Consider the following 20536-nt stretch of genomic DNA (forward strand, 5'->3'; position numbering starts at 1 on the left):
ATGCATTAATCTTTCAAAAGTCAATTAAAAGACGCCATTTGTTAGATTTCTTATTTATCACAAAAACGGGAGTATTCAAAGGAGAACATGGTTTCTCAATATGTTTTAGTTTCAATTGTGTATCCTCCATTGTACTTCCTTCAGTTCGGTTCAGTTAAGTTGCTCAGTCGTGTCTGACTATTTGCCACCCCATGAATCACAGCACGCCAGGCATCCCTGTCCAACACCAACTCCCGGAGTTCACTCAAACTCATGTCATCGCATCGGTGATGCCACCCAGCCACCTCATTCTCTGTCGTCCCCTTCTCCTCCCGCCCCTAATCCCTCCTAAAATTAGAGTCTTTTCCAGTGAGTTAATTCTTCTCATGAGGTGGAAAAAGTATTGGAGTTTCAGCTTTAGCATCAGTCCTTCCAATGAACACCCAGCACTGATCTTCTTCAGAATGGACTGGCTGGATCTCTTTGCAGTCCAAGGGACTCTCAAGAGTCTTTCCCAACACCACAGTTCAAAAAAATAAATTCTTTGGTGCTCAGCTTTCTTCACAGTCCAACTTTTGTAAGGGGCCACTGCTCTGTCCAAATAGGCTCGAAATATTTCAAAGTTATTTTAATAATTGTATTGTTTATTAAATGAGCAGTGACCCGTAGGAAAAATATGGAATATATATTTGATTTTGTCATTGTATAAGTAAATCTATTCTTATTAAACTAAGGGGAGCATCTATCACATAAGATTTTAAAGTTGCAGGTTGGCATTCTGGTCACTCACGTGGATATATTTGGACATTTTAGTAAACCTCCTGTACTTTAGTTTGAGATACTCCTGCAATTTAACAAGGATTTATTTGTAAATGCCCAGGTTTGGGCAATAAATGTTTTATATTAATGGTAATATCAGATCCAGTATCAAGAACACCAGAAAATCTTTTGTAATTAATTTTAATACTTATATTTGGTCATGCATATTCAGGTACTATTGATGTTCATAAGAATCGCTTTTGATCTGATTTACCTAATTCACCAGTCTGTATATCATTCAGTTCAGTTCAGTCGCTCTTTGCGACCCCATGACCTGCAGCACGCCAGGCTTCCCTGTCCATCATCAACTCCCGGAGTCCACCCACCATGTCCATCGAGTCAGTGATATCATCCATCTGTCTCATCCTCTGTCGTCCCCTTCTTCTCCTGCCCTCATTCTTTCCCATCATCAGGATCTTTTCAAATGAGTCAGCCCTTCGCATCAGGTAGCTGAAATACTTGAGTTTCAGCTTAAACATCATTCCTTCCAATCAATAACCAGGACTGACTTCCTTTAGGATTGACTGGTTGGATCTCCTTGCAGTCCAAGGGATGTTCCCGTCTTCTCCAACACCACAGTTCAAAAGCATAAATTCTTCGATTCTCAGCTTTGTTTATAGTCCAACTCACACATCTATTCATGGCCAATCGAAAAACCATAGCCTTGACTAGACGGACTTTGTTGGCAAAGTAATGTCTCTGCTTTTTACTATGCCTTCTAGCTTGGTCATGATTTTCCTTCCAGGGAGGAAGCGTCTTTTAATTTTATGGCTTCAATCACTATCTTCAGTGATTATGGAGCCCAGAAAAATAAAGTCAGCCACTGTTTCCACTGGTTCCCTATCTGTTTACCATTAGGTGATTGGAATTGATGTATTAAAGGAGTTAATAGAAATGTAAGGTAAAAGAATTAATTGGGCAATTTGTCCCCCTTTTTGAATTATGATAGTTTCTGAGATGATATCATAATTTTAATTTCTCCCTTATAATCTGAATCAATTATTCCGGAATGAAAAGAAATTGCCTTAGAATTCAGACTATATCGGCCAAATATAAGGTCAAAGATTTGTGCGAGTTAAGTGTCCATAAAGTCCGGTAGGTATTCTAGAAGGGACTGTTTGAGGAAAAACAGAAAATCTTTCAGTGCTTGTATATCGACAACAGCCCTGCCAAATATTGAAGGTTTGAGAGACAAGATGGAATTTGCTCCTGATTTTTGTTGATGGGGACCTGCGGAGTCCCCATCTTTGAGTTTCCCAAAATATTGCTCCCTTCAACATGATATTTAGATCAAGGTTTTAGTCCAGTGTACCCCTTTACAACATCGAGGGCAGATTCCTGGAGGTTTTTTAGTAGTTTTATTTTTTTCTGTGTGTCTTTTAGGGCAATCAGTTTGTTTGTTTGTTTTTTTTTAATAGTTCTTAACCCCACAAACAAAACGCCCTTCATTTCCCTTTTTAAAGGAAGTAGCCATTGCTTCAGCTAACATTTGCATTTTCTGAGTTTCTGACCCTAAGTTTTGACAAGCCTTCAAATAATCAAGAGTATTCCTGGTCTCACAAATCAGATTGATGGCTCTCTGACATTCCTGATTTTCATTCTCCATACACAAGCAGTTTTTCAAATCACATTTTGGCCTCCTTTCCGACAACACTACAGGTGTTAGCAACTCCCAGTGTATCTAAAGAATAAAATAAAATTCTAATAGAAGATGCTATAGTGTTTAGTTCTGTAGTAAAAGTAAAGGAGTGATGTACATAGTTACAGCCTTTTTCATTTGTTGTATGTGAGAAAAATCAACGCCTTTGTATTGAGGCATTAGTTACCCTTGAGAATTATCATTTCTTAACAAAGGATAGAGAAAAAGATCATTGGCCTCAGAGACTCGAGATTGCAAATCCAGTAAATCAGAAAGTCTTTGTCGTGAAGGAGAATGAGTCCATCGTCTGTTTTCATAAATTTGAGTGAGTTTTAGGGGTTTATCACTGTTATATATATATATAATTTCCATATGTCATTGTGAAAGTAAAGTCGCTCAGTCATGTCAGACCCTTAGTGACCCCATAGATGGCAGGCAACCAGAATACTGGACTGAGGTGCCATCGCATATCAGTTCAGTCGCTCAGTCGTGACCGACTCTTTGAGATCCCATGAATCACAGCATGCCAGGCCATCCACCATCTCATTCTCTGTCGTTCCCTTCTCCTCCCGCCCCCAATCCTTCCCAGCATCAGAGTCTTTTCCAGTAAGTCAACACTTCTCATGAGGCGGCCATAGTATGGAGTTTCAGCTTTAGCATAAGTCCTTCCAAAGAACACCCAGGATCGACCTCCTTCAGAATGGTATGGTTGGATCTCCTTGCAGTCCAAGAGACTTTCAAGAGTCTTCTCCAGCATCACTGTTCAAAAGCATCAATTCTTCGGCGATCAGCTTTCTTCACAGTCCAACTCTCACATCCATACATGAGCACTGGAAAAACCATAGTCTTGACTAGATGGACCTTGGTTGGCAAAGTAATGTCTCTGCTTTTTAATATACTATCCAAGTTGGTCATAACTTTCCTTCCAAGGAGTAAGCGTCTTTTAATTTCATGGCTGCAATCATCATCTGCAGTGGTTTTTGTTGATAGTTCTGATGCTCTCTTTGACTATATTGTTGGGTTTAGTGTCAAACAGAGCATCAGAAATATCAACATCAAATTCATCTTGTCCTCAAATCAGGGTATCTTCGGTTTCTTTTCCATTAGAAGAGGAGGAGGAGCGCTTGGGACAGCCAGAACAGGGACGGTGGGAAAGTCTTGAAACATTGTATGTTGCTCTAATTGGACTTTTTGTAAAGTATCATCATCTAATTCATACTCGTATAATGAGCATTATTAGCTTGATGACGAATATGGGGGTTGCAGTTAGGATTGCCTTGAAATGAAAAGATCAAGGCTTTAATGATGGCCCACAAGGGTCAGAAATTTGTTGCAATATTTACTCCCCATCCTGTGGCTTGTTCAACATATTCTTTAACCCGGTTTCAAATTTCTAAATCCAAACTACCTTCATCAGGTAACCAGGGATTCTACTCAGCCACTGTTTAGAGATGAGCCTGTATCTGCTGATGCAAAACCAAAAGTCGTTGAACCTTACATAAATGATGAAGTAAAGTAGAAAGGAGGTGGGACTTTCCAGCCATTTCTCTCATAACCCTGCATTTACCGACCTCCATAGGTCCTAACAGTCATTCAGCCTGCTTGCCAAGGGTGCTCACCAGGTCCCTGTTCAGGCGCCAGTTGTCACAGTTGGCGTAGACCAGGACCTAGGGACTGGAGTTGATGAGAAGAATGCAGGGGACCTAAGTGTTGAGTGAAACAAGGGTACTTTATATGAAGAAACACATGCTTATGTATCTTCAGTAAAATGATTATTCAGACATGAAAAAGAATGAAATTCCACCAATTGCAATGTAATGGATAGTTCTTTCAGTCCGAAGTCACTGAAGAGAGTCACTGAAAGGAGTCAATGAAGACAAACAGGTGTCTTTTCCCATGATCTCAGACCTGAGAACTGCATGCAGCTCTGATCGTTCCTGTTTTGCAGGAGCTGATAAAGAACAGAGAGTCCTTGAGATAGAGCACACAAATAAGACAACATATTGGATCCCTTAAAGTCGAATGCATCCTGACAGACCCAGACATCCTGGAATGCAAAATCACATAGGCCATAGGAAACATCAGTAAAAACAAAGCTATTGGAAGAGATGAATATCCAGTTGAGTTATGTATAATTCTAACTGATGACGCTGTGAAAATGCTGCACTCAATATGCAGGCAAATTTGGAAAACTCAGCAGTGGCCAAAGAACTGGAAAAGATCAGTTCACTTCAATCCCATAAAAAGGCAATGCCAAAGACTCTTTGAATTACTGCACATTTGCACTCATCTCGCACAGAGCAAAAAGTAATCCCTGAGACTCTCCAAGGAAGGTGTCAACAAATGAAGAATTTCCAGAGATTCAAGCTGGATTAGGAAAGGCAGAGCAACCAAAGACTAAACTCCCAACACCCATTGTGGAGTGAAAAAGCAAGACAGTTAAGGAAAAACATCTATTTTTGCTTTAATGACTATGCCAAGGAAAAGACTCTGATGCTGGGAGGGATTTGGGTCAGGAGGAGGCGGGGAAGACAGAAAATGAGATGGATGGATGGCGTCACCGACTCGATGTACATGAGTTTGAGTGAACTCTGGGAGTTGGTGATGGGCAGGGAGGCCTGGCAGCTGTGATTCATGGGGTCGCAAAGAGTTGGACACTACTGAGCGACTGAATTGAACTGAACCGAACTGAACTGAAAGTCTGACTTGTAGAACATGAAAAACTGGAACATTTCTCAAGATATGGGACTCCCAGGCCTCCTGACCTGCTTCCACAGAAATCTGTATACAGGTCAAGGTGCAACAGTAACATGGACTTGGAAAAATGGACTGGTTCCAGAGTTGCGGAAAGTGGTACCTCAAGGTTCTATATTGTCACCAATTTATTCAAACGCAAACTACAACACGTGAAATGCCAGGCTGGATGAAGCACAAGCTGGAATCAAGTTTGCTGGGAGAAATGTCAATAATCACAGATATGCAGATGATACCACTCTTGTGGCAGAAAGTGAAGAGAAAATAAAAAGCCTCTTGATGAAAGTGAAAGAGAGGAGTTGAAAAGGTGGCTTAAAACTGAACGTTCAAAAAATGAAGATCATGGCATCTGGTCCCACCACTTTATGGAAAATAGATGGGGAAACACTGGAAACTGTGACAGGCTTTGCTTTTTGGGCTCCAAAATCACTGTAGATATTGACCGCAGAGGTGAAATTAAAAGACGCTTGCTCCTTGGAAGAAAATCTGTGACAAATATAGACATTATTGAAAAACCACAGAAAATATTTTGCTGAAAAATGTCTATCTAGTCAAAGCTATGGTGTTTCCAGGAGTCATGTATGGCTGTGAATTTTGGACAATAAAGCTGAGCCCTGGAAGAACTGACATTTTTCAAGTATTGTATTGAGAAGACTTACGAGTCCTGCATTGCATGGAGTTTAAACCAGTCAATCCTAAAGGAAATTGGTCATGAGTATTCATTGCAAGGACAGATGCTCAAGCTGAAGATTCAATATTTTGAACACTTGATGTGAACAACTGACACTGTAAAAGACCCTGATACTGGGAAAGATTCCAAATCTGCTGGCATATTGAGTGCAGCACTTTCACAGCATCATCTTTCAAGACTTGAAATAGCTCAACTGGAATTCCATCACCTCCACTAGCTTTGTTCGTAGTGATGCTTTCTAAGGCCCACTTGACTTCACATTCCAAGATGTCTGGCTCTAGGTCAGTGATCACATTATCATGACTATCTTGGTCAGGAAGATCTTTTTTGTACAGTTCTTCTGTGTATTCCTGCCACCTCTTCTTAATATCTTCTGCTTCTGTTAGGTCCATACCATTTCTGTCCTTTATCGAGCCCATCTTTGCATGAAAAGTTCCCTTGGAATCTCTAATTTTCTTGAAGAGGTCTCTTGTTTTTCCTATTCTGTTGTTTTCCTCTATTTCTTTGCATTGATCACTGAGGAAGGCTTTCTTATCTCTCCTTGCTATTCTTTGGAACTCTGCATTCAGATGCTTATATCTTTCCTTTTCTCCTTTGCTTTTCGCCTCTCTCCTTTTTACAGCCATTTGTAAGGCCTCCTCAGACAGCCATTTCGCTCTTTTGCATTTCTTTTCCATGGGGATGGTCTTGGTCCCTGTCTCCTGTACAATGTCACGAACCTCCGTCCAGAGTTCATCAGGCACTCTATCAATCAGATCTAGTCCCTTAAATCTATTTCTCACCTCCACTGCATAATCATAAGGGATTTGATTGAGGTCATATCTGAATGGTCTAGTGGTTTTCCCTACTTTCTTCAATTTAAGTCTGAACTTCGCAATAAGGAGTTCATGATCTGAGCCACAGTCAGCTCCTGGTCTTGTTTTCGCTAACTGTATACAGCTTCTCCATCTTTGGTTGCAAAGAATATAATCAATCTGATTTCGGTGTTGACCATCTGGTGATGTCCATGTGTAGAGTCTTCTCTTGTGTTGTTGGAAGAGGGTGTTTGCTATGACCAGTGCATTCTCTTGACAAAACTCTATTAGCCTTTGCCCTGCTTCATTCCGTGCTCCAAGGCCAAATTTGCCAGTTACTCCAGGTGTTTCTTGACTTCCTACTTTTGCATTCCAGTCCCCTAGAATGAAAAGGACATCTTTTTTGGGTGTTAGTTCTAAAAGGTCTTGTAGGTCTTCATAGAACCGATTAACTTCGGCTTCTTCAGCAGTACTGGTTGGGGCATAGGCCTGGATTACTGTAATATTGAATGGTTTGCCTTGGAAACGAACAGAAATCATCCTGTCATTTTTAAGATTGCATCCAAGTACTGCATTTCGGACTCTTTTGTTGACCATGATGGCTACTCCATTTCTTCTAAGGGATTCCTGCCCACAGTAGTAGATATAATGGTCATCCGAGTTAAATTCACCCATTCCAGTCCATTTTAATTCACTGATTCCTAGAATGTCGACGTTCACTCTTGCCATCTCCTGTTTGACCACATCCAATTTGCCTTGATTCATGGACCTAACATTCCAGGTTCCTATGCAATATTGCTCTTTACAGCACCGGACCTTGTTTCCATCTCAATATGCCAGCAGATTTGGAAAACTCAGCAGTGGCCACAGGACTGGAAGAGGTCAGTCTTCATTCCAATCCCAAAGAAAGGCAATGCCAAAGAATGCTCAAACTACCGCACAATTGCACTCATCTCACACGCTAGTAAAGTCATGCTCAAAATTCTCCAAGCCAGGCTTCAGCAGTATGTAAACCGTGAACTCCCAGATGTTCAAGCAGGTTTTAGAGAAGGCAGAGGCACCAGAGATCAAATTGCCAACATCCGCTGGATCATGGAGAAAGCAAGAGAGTTCCAGAAAAACATCTATTTCTGCTTCATTGACTATGCCAAAGCCTTTGACTGTGTGGATCACAATAAACTGTGGAACATTCTGAAAGAGATGGGAATCCCAGACCACCTGACCTGCCTCTTGAGAAACCTGTATGCAGGTCAGGAAGCAACAGTTAGAACCGGTCATGGAACAACAGACTGGTTCCAAATAGGAAAAGGTGTACGTCAAGGTTGTATATTGTCACCTTGCTTATTTAACTTATATGCAGAGTACATCATGAGGAACGCTGTGCTGGAAGAAGCACAAGCTGGAATCAAGATTGCTGGGAGAAATATCAATAACCTTAGATATGCAGATGACACTACCCTTATGGCAGAAAGTGAAGAGGAACTCAAAAGCCTCTTGATGAAAGTGAAAGAGGAGAGTGAAAAGGTTGGCTTGAAGCTCAACATTCAGAAAACAAAGATCATGGCATCTGGTCCCATCACTTCATGGGAAATAGATGGAAAAACAATGGAAACAGTGTCAGACTTTGTTTTTTTGGGCTCCAAAATCACTGCAGATGCTGATTGCAGCCATGAAATTAAAAGACGCTTGCTCCTTGGCAGGAAAGTTATGACCAACCTTGATAGTATATTAAAAAGCAGAGACATTACTTTGCCGACCAAGGTCCGTCTAGTCAAGGCAATGGTTTTTCCCGTAGTCATGTATGGATGTGAGAGTTGGACTGTGAAGAAGGCTGATCGCCGAAGAATCGATGCTTTTGAACTGTGGTGTTGGAGAAGACTCTTGAGAGTCCCTTATACTGCAAGGAGATCCAACCAGTCCATTCTAAAGGAGATCAATCCTGGATGTTCATTGGAGGGACTGATGCTAAAGCTGAAACTCCAATACTTTGGCCACCTCATGAGACGAGTTGACTCACTGGAAAAGACTCTGATGCTGGGAAAGGTTGGGGGCGGGAGGAGAAGGGGACGACGGAGAATGAGATGGCTGGATGGCATCACCGACTCTGTGGACATGAGTTTGAGTGTACTCCGGGAGTTGGTGATGGACAGGGAGGCCTGGCGTGCTGTGATTCATGGGGTCGCGGAGAGTCGGACACGACTGAGCGACTGAACTGAACTGAACTGAACTGAACTGGGAAAGATTAAAGACAGGAGAAGTGGATGACAGAATCAGATGGTTGGACCGCATCATAATTTTTCAAAGAATAACAAGAGAGATATTGAATCACCACTTGATGGGCATGTGTTTGAGCATACTCTGGGAGTTTTAGATGAACAGTGAAGACTGGCATGCTGTAGTCCATGGGGTCACAAAGAGTCAGAGAAATGAGTGATGGAAGTGAATTGAACTGATGTGTGGTGGGCTGTTTGCATGAAGTGACCCTGGGACAGTGGGAGACATTGATGCCCATGGCAGCAGTTCAGAGTCTGCTGCTTTTCGGGCTTAGCGGCTAGGGAATAGCCCTCCTGATGAAGACGTGCCATTGTTCATGCCCAAAATCCTGACATGAATTCTTTCCTTTCTTTTTTTATCATCCTTGGTTGTGGAGAGCAAAGGGAAAATGTGGCTCTTTCTGCAGATGAGGGATGGTTCTTACAATCTCCCTGGAGTAGAATATCTGATTTTTCATGATAATCTTTAAGGAGATATGCACCATGAGCCACTCACAGGTACCCTTGATTTGAAGTGGGCAATCTTGGATGTCCACCAGCCCAACTTTTAGCTTCATTTGTGGCACGCCAACTTCATAGGCTAGCAGGGATCCTGAGCTACAGGCAGATCTACTACAGTCTGATGAGGGAAGCAGAAAGAGAGCCTTGGCATTTAGCAAGTATGAGTCCTTGCCTGGAATCAACCCAGTTGGTACATTTGGAAGAGGATTGCTGCTTTCTGCACAATGGAGGCATGAGTTATGGGACCAGGGCTGGCAGGCTTCACAGGGTGTAATACGTGTGGGGGCTATGTGTATAAGTATGCAGAAATAAAGTGTAGTGCTGACAAAAAGTGGGGCCACTGGACCTTTTTGACCTCACATTCAGGGCCTTGTTTCAGCAGAGGCCCTTTGGATCTGCATGCACCTTCTTCATGATATTGTTTCAGACACAGGCCTGTCACATTTTCTTTGCCCTTTTGGAGGTCCAGACATCAGTTTGACCTTTCCCTGCTACAGGGAGACAACTTCTGGTGGAAAAATGGAAACTGTCGCAAACAGTCTATTATACAGTTGGGAGGAGCAGGATCATCTTGATCAGGTCTTGGGTCTGATTGGGCCCTGGGGCTGCCACAAGAGTCCAGCATTGACAAGCAATGGTTTTGAGAGGTGTAGGCTGAGATAGGTAGCTCCAAGTCAGTGCAGTCCAAATCCACTTGCTTTTTCTGATGTGATTTCTGGGAAGAAAGCACGTGGAATGGAATCATGTCAAAGTGATTGGCACTATGAAACAATGAATGTGATTAGAGAATATAGGACATGAGCATCCACCAATCAGCTGTTCACCACAAGCACTCCAGCCCACCGAATGTCTTTTCAAGTCAGGACTTCTCATGAGTAAATCCCAAAATTTGCAATCTTCCAGAATAAAGTGTAGAGATAGAAGAGAATATTAACTTGAATGACAAGTTAGTGAAAGAAAACAAACAGAGAAAATGAGATGTACTTACCAAAATCCATTATCCTGGAAAACAAAGCTATGAAAATATGTGAAAATTTCGTTTTAGGGTTGTGTGTAAGCATGTGTGTGTGTGCCCACAAGCAGAAATGTGCATATGAGCTGTCAGAACTGGCCTGGCTGCTAGAAGGAAAATGAATACAGAAAAAATGACCAAATTTGTGTAAACTACATTAACCATGGGGCAACCAAAGCACTGTAACCAGGGAATCAAGCCCAGGGATGCCACCGAGAAAGGATGCTGTATGTGGAGATATGCTGCTGCAACCTGGATCCGTAGGCAGAAAGGAGCGGAAGGAAGAAAACTTTCAGGGCCATACTGGGAGATGAAAAAGAGCAAGAAACAGAATGGGCCAGATTACCAGGCTCAGAGATGGGGTATGCACAGCCCCTACAAACAGTTTTCTGTCCTTCTCAAGTGCAGCAGTATTCTTTCCCCTACAGGACCAGGCACATGTGCACATCTTGCCGTTTTTGTAAGGTTTGTGAGACTGACGGCACTACAGCATAAGCAACTGCTACCTGCAGAGTATGCCAGTTTGAAACATCCTTCTTTAAAATCTTTACAAAATGCCTGAGTTATCAGGACTCTGCAAAGCATGGCTTAGGATGATCCTCTAGCTACTCGCAGCCCCACAGCCCTGGGGTGATGGGGTAGGCTGGCATGTGTTCTCACCAGGAGGCAGGATGAAAACAGAACCACTTTGAAATGGCCTCTGTACAGGAAATGAGCGGACTGCAATTTCTCTGGCACTGATGAGTCAGATCCCTTAGGGGGATGCTTAACATAGCATCTTTTATTTCGAGATGTTTATCTGTATATAGAGAGAATTTAATCTCTAAATATGGAATTCTCTGTATGTCAGATAACGTATCTAGATGCCAAATTGACTACTAGAAATATGGAATTCCTATATTTTACATAGGCAAGTCAATGTCAATATTCATATCTGAAATATTAATTCTCTACAATTCATGTATGAATATTTGCTGAAGATTTTACGTCATGAGATATAGAATTATCTGTATTTCACAGCTGATATTCAAGATGGTTATTTTCCCTACAAGGAATGTGGAGTCCTCATTCTTGAACATGACCATCTGGCTGTGGATTTTCCTACATGAACAATAGCAGTCTCTGTATTTCACTTGTTTACCATCTAAGCTACCAGGGAACTTGAGCAGTTGTAGGAAGAACTTCAGGGATTTCTAGAATTAATGCCGAAAAAAAGATGTCCATTTCATCATAGGGTTCTGGAATGTAAAAGCATGAAGTTAGGAGGTACATGGAGTAACAGGCATGTTTGGCCGTGTTGTTAAATATGGTGTTCATAGCTTCATTGACTTAGACAAGACTCTGTCCAAGTGATCACTTTGGTAAGTTTTCTGCAATTGTGGCTTCTATTTTGTCTGTCCCCTGATGGATAATGATGAGAGCCTTTTCGGGGTTTCCTCATAATATTTCAGTTAAGAAAACATATAACAACATACCTGGGATTTGCATTTTCTTTTTTCTCTTTGAATACTTCTCTACTGATAAAAAATGAAGAGAGAACACACTTGGAAGTCCCATATTTGCATTAGATTTTTTCTAATTTTTTAAACCGTACCAGTGTTATGAATGACTTCCTGCCACTAAATATAGCCTATTTTTTAGTAACTCCTCCTGCCATACCAGACACACTCAAATAAATGGGAAGGAAGATAAAATGCAAAAGAACAGAAAAGCCAACTTCTGAAGAGTGTTGCAAATAAAGAAAAGCCATGGGAAAATGAGTCATAAATTGGTTGACCGACATAGGAGTGTGAGGGAAATTCAGGAGAGAAATCAGCAAAACTTGTAAACAAATCCTTTTTCATCATCTAGTTCAGTTCAGTCTCTCAGTCGTGTTTGACTTTTTGTGACCCCATGAATTGCAACATGTCAGACTTCCCTGCCCATCAGCAACTCCCAGAAATTTCTGAAACTCATGTCCGTTGAGTCCATGATGCCATCCAACCATCTCATCCTGTGTTGTCCTCTTCCCCTTCTGATTTCAATCTTTCCCAGTATCAGGGTCTTCTCCAATGAGTCATTTCTTCATATTAGGTGGCCAAAGATTGGAATTTCAGCTTCAGCTTCAGTCCTTCCAATGAATATTCTGGACTGATTTCTTTAGGATGCACAATTTGGATATCCTTGATATCCAAGAGACTCTCAAGAGTCTTCTGCAAACCCACAATTCAAATCATCAATTCTTCAGCCCTCAGCTTTTCTTGTAGTCCAGCTCTCACACCTATACAAGTCTACTGTCACTTGTCATAGATATCAGTAAGTTCCTATTTATAACATCTGATTCTCATTATCCCTCCCATCCTAATATATCTTGCCTACCTATTAAGATCCTGTTGGATTTCAAATCTTAATGACACATTTCAACTTCTTCCTTAGTCTCATGACAGTATTGCTTATGACCTTGTTATCCATGTCCATTTGTTTTAGTTTAGCAGTCAGTCTATCCCATTGCCTCTGACACCAGGAAATAGAGGAATGTGAGGGCCATCCTTTCATCTTCTTCATGTCATATCCATCTTCTCCTGAGCCTCCAGATACCTCCATCAGTGCTTCTTCTATGTTACTCATTGAGACAATTGTGACCACATTTAATGTGTACACCAGGGGCGGATTAATGCAATGTATGGCAAAACCAACCAATATAATATTGTAAAATAATTAGCCTCTAATAAAAAAAGAAAAGTTAAAAAAAATAAAACGTATTAATGTATGAAAAAAGAAAGTATGTTAAAGTATTAGTTCTCACTAATATATGAAAATATTAGTTCTCACTAGTGCTTGAGAAAACGGGACTCTAAGCCTTCCTGATACATTCTCTGACAAGGTCTAGAGGCTCAGAGAAAAGAATATTATAGAGATTCGCCTTCTTGTATGGAATGGATTGTGGAATGCTGCTGAATCTAAAACCTCTTTAACTTGTGACATAAAAGTAGGCATGACAGCATGCCAAAGACAAAAAACAGAGCCACATACACTTGGGAAATAGTTCTAGTGGCTCTCTAGTGATATGACAGACCTGTTCATGTTTGTCGTTAAGGAGCCTGGTCCTAGATAAGGAAGAGATATATGAGGGATTCAATGTTGACATTTCCTCTCAGTTCCAGAGATTTCCATTGCTCTAGAAAAGGGAAAATTTGTTGGAAGTTATTATTCCCGAATCAACGAAGCAATATCCCAGTTTACCAGATTCCATATAGCCAAAGCAAGATAGAAATCCATATTTCTGCTAATAGGAAAAAAATTCCAAATCATCAGTGGAGAAAAGAAAGCAAACCCCTTGCCAAATGGGAGGAAGTTTTTCTTTGCTTTGTTTTTAATAAACAGTTAAGTTTTCAAGAAACTTGTATAAGTCTATACAACTTTCACAGAGATAACTTAGAGAAAAATGCTTTGTCCTTCAGTGTGAAACACATGAAGACCTGTTAAAAAGAAAGAAAATTTGTATCTGAACATAAGTTAGATGTGTAAGTGTGTGTCTCTCTCCTGTCCGACTCCTTGCAAACCAATGAGTGTAGCCCACCTGGGCTACAATTCTGTCAATGGGATTTTCCAAGCATGAAACCTGGAGTGGGTTGTCATTCTCTACTACATTAACTTAGATGTATAAAGCTAAAGAGAAACATTACCCAAATATTTTATTGCATCTTTTTCAAGATAAAGCAAGCTGTAGAAGCTCTCTGCTCCAGAGAGTTTCGCTGAAATTCCAAAGTTGTGCTTGTGAAAGGGGCAGGTTTACAAACTTATGGACTGGGATGAGTCAAGGCGTAGAAGAGACAAATTAAACAAAAAAGGGAAATGTTTAACAATAAGCTTCCCCAAATATATCAGCATCTATACTGTGTCTACACTCTATATATTAATATATACTACACATATTCATTACAATCATTATTCACTATCTCTTCTATTAAGACAAAGGCTTAAAATAATGTGAATAGCACATTATTGCACTTATTCATAGCACTTATACATTTCTGACATAGGCTTATATAGATTGTTTCTTTCTGATGAATAGCCACAGGTAGGGTGAGAAGCCTGAAAAATACATTGGATACTGCTCATCTATGACATATTCATCAAAGAGATCTACACTAGACATTTAGAGCCTTAAAATAATGTAAACGTCCAGATGTTCAATCTGAATTTAGAAAAGGCAGAGGAACCAGGGATAAATTGCCAGCATCTGCTGGGTCATAGCAAAAGCAAGAAAATTCCAGAGGGAAAAAAAATCTACTTCTGGTTTCCTGATGACATCAAAGCATTTGACTGTGTAGATGAAAAATAACTGGAAAATTCTTCAAGAAATGGTAATGCCAGATCCCCTTCCTTGCTTCCTGAGAAGTCTGTATTTAGGTGAAGAAGTAAAACTTAGAACCAGACATGGAACAACAGACTGATCAAAACCTGCAAAAGGGATATATCAAGGAATATTGTCACTTTGCTTATTTAACATATATGCACAGTTCATCACGCAAAGTGCCCTTATTTAACATATCTGCACAGTACTTCATGCAAAGCGCCAGGCTAAATAAAGCACAAGCTGAAATAAAGATTACCTGAAGAATTATCAATAACCTCAGATACTCAGATGATACCTCCGTTATGGCAGAAACTGAAGAGGAGCTATAGAGCCTCTTGATGAAAGTGAAAGAGCAGAGTGAAAAAACCGGTTTAAAACTCCACTTGCAAGTTATTAAGATCATAGCATCCAGTACCATCACTTCATGTCAAAAAGACGGGAAAAAATGGAAACAGTGACAGATTTTATTTCCTTAGGCTAAAAAATCACTACAGACATTACTGTAGCCGTGAAATTAAGACACTTCCTCCTTGAGAGAAAAATTATAACCAACCTAAATAGCACCTCATGCGACGAGTTGACTCACTGGAAAAGACTCTGATGCTGGGAAAGGTTGGGGGCGGGAGGAGAAGGGGACGACGGAGAATGAGATGGCTGGATGGCATCACCGACTCTGTGGACATGAGTTTGAGTGAACTCCGGGAGTTGGTGATGGACAGGGAGGCCTGGCGTGCTGTGATTCATGGGGTCGCGGAGAGTCGGACACGACTGAGCGACTGAAATGAACTGAACTGAACTGAACTGAATTGAAATAGCATATTAGAAAGCCGAGACATTTTTTGCTGATAAAAATCCATCTGCTTAAAGGTATGATTTTCCCAGTAGTCACGTATGGATGTAAGAGTTTGATTATAATAAAAACTGAGTACAAAACAATTGATACTTTTGAACTGTTCTGTTAGAAAATACTCTTGAGAGTCCCTTGAATAAAAGGAGATCCTACTAGTCAATCATTAAAAAAAAAAAAAAAAAAAAAATCAGTCCTGAATATTCTTTGGAAGGACTCATGCTGAAGTTGGAAATTCATTATTTGGCCACCTGATGTGAAGAAATGACTTTTTACAAAATACTATGATGCTGGAAATAAAATGAAGGCAGGAGAATATGACAAAAGATGAGATGGTTGGATGGGATCATTGACTCTTTGGCTTTCAGTATGAACAGGATCTGACCATGGTTGGTGTGGTAGGGAAGTTTGGCATGCTGCAGTCCATTGGGTCACAAAGAGTCAGAAATGGTTCAGTGACTGAACTGAACGAAAAAATAAACAAACAAACAAAAAAAAACGGTGCCTAATTTGAATGTGATTAGTGACAGTTATACTACAGCTACTGATACTGATACTGAGAAGAATACAGAAGAATTAAGGATAATGATGTCAATGATAACAATTGCTTATACACAATGTCAGTTTGCTTCGTGTACTTCGTTGTCCATTCTTATGGAAATGTAATCGTAACAATAGCTTCAGAATTTGCTACAGTTTCTTCAGGTCAGCATTGTCTGAGGAAACATTATACTAAAAGCCTGCTGGACTTTAACAAGCAACTTCATTTATATGGCTGTTTCTTCACCTATATACCTAAGATATTGGATCAGTTTAGCAGTTGTTCATCTCTAAGCTTTAACCTTTTCTTCCTCAGATGACATTGTATACAACAGACAAAATTTAAACTATTCGAGTTAATTTATGGAATGAATGTGGGCCTGCAAAACTCTGATTTTTAATTTTTCTTTTTCCTGCAATCTTCATAATCAAGACATCTTCCTATAACTTCTAAATTCTTTTATGTTTGGATATTTTCAATAGCAAACATTTGACTGCATTCCACCTTAGAAGCCTTCCAGCTCATAAGTACTTAGCTTTGTGTACCTCCCATTGTAACAGGGTATGCAGTTTAGAGAAGGTTGATCTTACAGCTTGGATTAGTAGTACCAGTTCCTCAAAGAACCATTCAATAGAATTGTGCCAAGGATCTTGAACTTTGAGTATGGTGGTTAGTCAGTGGAGTCCTCATTATCATTGAACTGTACAGTTCAGACACAAAAAATATCTGCTTGCAATGTTGGAGACCCTGGTTCAATCCCTAGTCAGGAAGATCACCTGAAGAAAGATATTGCTACCCACACCAGTGTTCTTGCTTGGGAAATTCCAGGGACAGAGGAACCTGGAGGGGAGTGAGGGGCGGTACAGTCCTTGGGGTCACAAAAATCAGACACGTCTAAGCCACTAACACTTTCCCACTCTGTTAGTACTTTGGCATGGGTGGCTTACTGGAAAAGTCTAGTAGTCCAGAGGTAAGAGGTAGACTGTAACTCATGAAATAAACAGGAAGAGCAATGGTGAAAAAGAAAAAGAAAGAAAAAGAGAACTCACTCAAAGTGGCTTACTGGGAAAACTGTACCAGACTATTCCTCTTTAATATTATACCACAAATGTTCCTTTAAAAATTAGGCAACCTTCAACTTTACAAATCCTGGCCACTAATACATGTAAAAGACTCCCTATTCTGGAAAACTGCCTTTGGTTACATGAACGTCTCCTCATCTGAGAGGTGAAAATCCCATTTCCATTGGTAAAATTTTGACAGGGATAACATGGAAGCAAATGACTGAATAAAAAGTGAGATAAAGTGTAGTATAATTTGGTTTCCAGTTGAGATTATACTTGCTTTTCCACTGCTTTATCTTGCTTCTCTCATTATATGTCTTCTGAAAATCTTCACCATTAAGTCCCATGAACAGCAATCACGGACATTGATTTAAGGGATTCTTATGGAAAATATTCCCACCACAGAATAGGAAATACATACCATTCACCAAAATAGGAAAGGGAAAACCATTTATACTCTAGCATCAATTTCTCTTAATGAGAAATGTTGCTCTTTCTACCATTTACTATCCCTGATGCAGACCTCTGAAATCTCTCTGTTTTCCTTTTTTAGGTCCCTTGTCCACATAAGTCATTGTAAAATATGTTTTCCTTAGAAGATGATGACATTTTTTTTTTTAGCTGATCTTGGGAAGGACACCCAATGTTGGTGATTTTAATTTGTAAATTTTATCTACTCTTTCAGAGGGTTAGGATCTTAACAATCTTGCTTCCTTCCAGAATTTCTTAAGGTGAACATGTTTAATAAACTTGATTTTTATTGATCCCATAAGTCCTTATTCAGACTTTTTTTTTTTTTCTTCTAAATAGAGACCTCTGCTCCGGAAACAAGGCGAGTAAAATAAAAATGAAAAATAGACATGGGCTTTGACTGATTATTCCAATTGGAGACCACAGTCTATCAAAGCAAATTGAACAGCTCAACTAAAACAGGAATATTATAACAATCTGTAAATTGAGAAGAAAATTTCATGAGTAATTTAAAATCATATCTCAAATGCCATTACCATTAACAAAAAAATAAAAATCATGGGAAGCAGAAGAATGGCAGATTCACAGGCAGCGAGACCAAGAAGAATAGAACAAAGACTTAAAGTTCAGTGTGATTGAATAAAAGGGAGCCAATGGAACAATGGGAAGATTGATAATTACTAGCTTATTGTGAACAATGTCAGATTCCTGATCTCTGAAGAAAGAGGCTTTGTTTCGGGTAAAGGGACCACACTTGATCACTCATGAGCTTTTGTGTAGCAGAATTTTATCCAAGAATGAAACGGGACGGAAAAAGCTTCTGACATAGACATCAGAAGGGGGACAGAGGGTGCCCCCTGACTAGTCTAAGAGAGCTATATACTATTTCATTTTGTCATTAAGGTAAATCCACAGAATTACTCAAGGTTGTAAAAAAGTTAACCAGACTATCTATAATTTACATTTTAAGGTAACAGGATTAGAATTTACCAGACCCCCTCTCATAGTATACATTTTAATATCAAGTATAGTCAGAATGTTTTCTGTTCTCAAGCAGGATACAGTGTTGTTTAAGGAATAATAATAATAAAAATAAAGAGCTTGTCCTTTCCTACTCCTCGAAATTCCAGGCCTCTATTTCCTCTTTAAGAACTTCAAACTCTTTCTCCTCCTCAGGGCCTCTTGACTTATTATACTCCTAGTCGATCTGATCACATGGACCACACCCAAACGTGGTCCACTGGAGAAGGGAATGGCAAACAACTTCAGCATACTTGCCTTGAGAACCCCATGAACAGTATGAAGAGGCACAATGATAGGATACTGGATGCGGAATTCCCCAGGTCAGTAGGTGTCCAGTATGCTACTGGAGATCAGTAGAGAAATAACTCCAGAAGGAATGAAGGGATGGCGCCAAAGCAAAAACAATACCCAAATGTGGATGTGACTAGAGATAGAAGCAAGGTCTGATGCTGCGAAGAGCAATATTGCATAGGAACCTGGAATTTTAGGTCCATGAAATAAGGCAAATTGGAAGTGGTCAAACAGGAGATGGCAAGAGTGAACGTAGACATTTTAGGAATCAGTGAACAAAAGTAGACTGGAATGGGTGAATTTAATTCAGCTGCCCATTATATCTACTTCTGTGGGCAGGAATCCCTTAGAAAAAAAGGAATAGCCATCATGGTCAACAAAAGAGTCCGAACTTCAGTACTTGGATGCAAAGGAGAAAAGGAAAGATAAAAGCATTTGAATGCAAAGTTCCGAATAACAGCGAGGAGAGATATGAAAGCATTTCTCAGTGATCAATGCAAAGAAATAAAGGAAAACAACAGACTAGGAAAAACAGGAGATCTCTTCAAGAAAATTAGAGTATATAAGGGAATATTTCATGCAAAGATGGCCTCGATAAACGACAGAAATTGTATAGACCTAACAGAAACAGAAGATATTAAGAAGAGGTGGCAAGAATACACAGAACAACTGTACAAAAAAGATCTTCACGACCAAGATAATCACGATGGCATGATCACTCAACTAGAGACAGACATCTTGGAATGTGTAGTCAATTCGGTCTTAGAAATCATCACTACGAACAAAGCTAGTGAAGGTGATGGAATTCCAGTTGAGCTATTTCAAATCCTGGAAGATGATGCTGTGAAAGTGTTGCACTCAATATGCCAGAAAATTTGGAAAACTCAGCAGTGGCCAAAGGACTGGAAAAGGTCAGTCTTCATTCCAATCCCAAAGAAAGGCGATGCCAAAGAAGGCTCAAACGACCGCACAATTGCACTCATCTCACACGCTAGTAAAGTCATGCTCAAAATTCTCCAAGCCAGGCTTCAGCAATATGTGAACTGTGAACTCCCAGATGTTCAAGCAGGTTTTAGAAAAGGCAGAGGCAACAAAGTTCAAATTGCCACATCCTCTGGATCATGGATAAAGCAAAAGAGTTAAAGAAAAGCATCAATTTCTGCTTCATTGACTATGCCAAAGCCTTTGACTGTGTGGATCACAATTAACTATGGAAAATTCTGAAAGAGATGGGAATACCAGACCACCTGACTTGTCTCTTGAGAAACTTGTATGTAGGTCAGGAAGAAAGAGAACTGTACATGAAACAACAGACTGGTTCAAAATAGGAAAAGGAATATGTCAATTTTGTAGAGTCACCCTGCTTATTTAATGTATATGCAGAGTACATCATGAGGAACGCTGTGCTGGAAGAAGCACAAGCTGGAATCAAGATTGCTGGGAGAAATATCAATAACCTCAGATATGCAGATGACACCACCTTTATGGCAGAAACTGA

This window comes from Moschus berezovskii, chromosome Y (assembly GCF_049115385.1).
Source record: "Moschus berezovskii isolate FMDL1 chromosome Y, NW_MosBer_1.0, whole genome shotgun sequence".
Classification (NCBI taxonomy): domain Eukaryota; kingdom Metazoa; phylum Chordata; class Mammalia; order Artiodactyla; family Moschidae; genus Moschus; species Moschus berezovskii.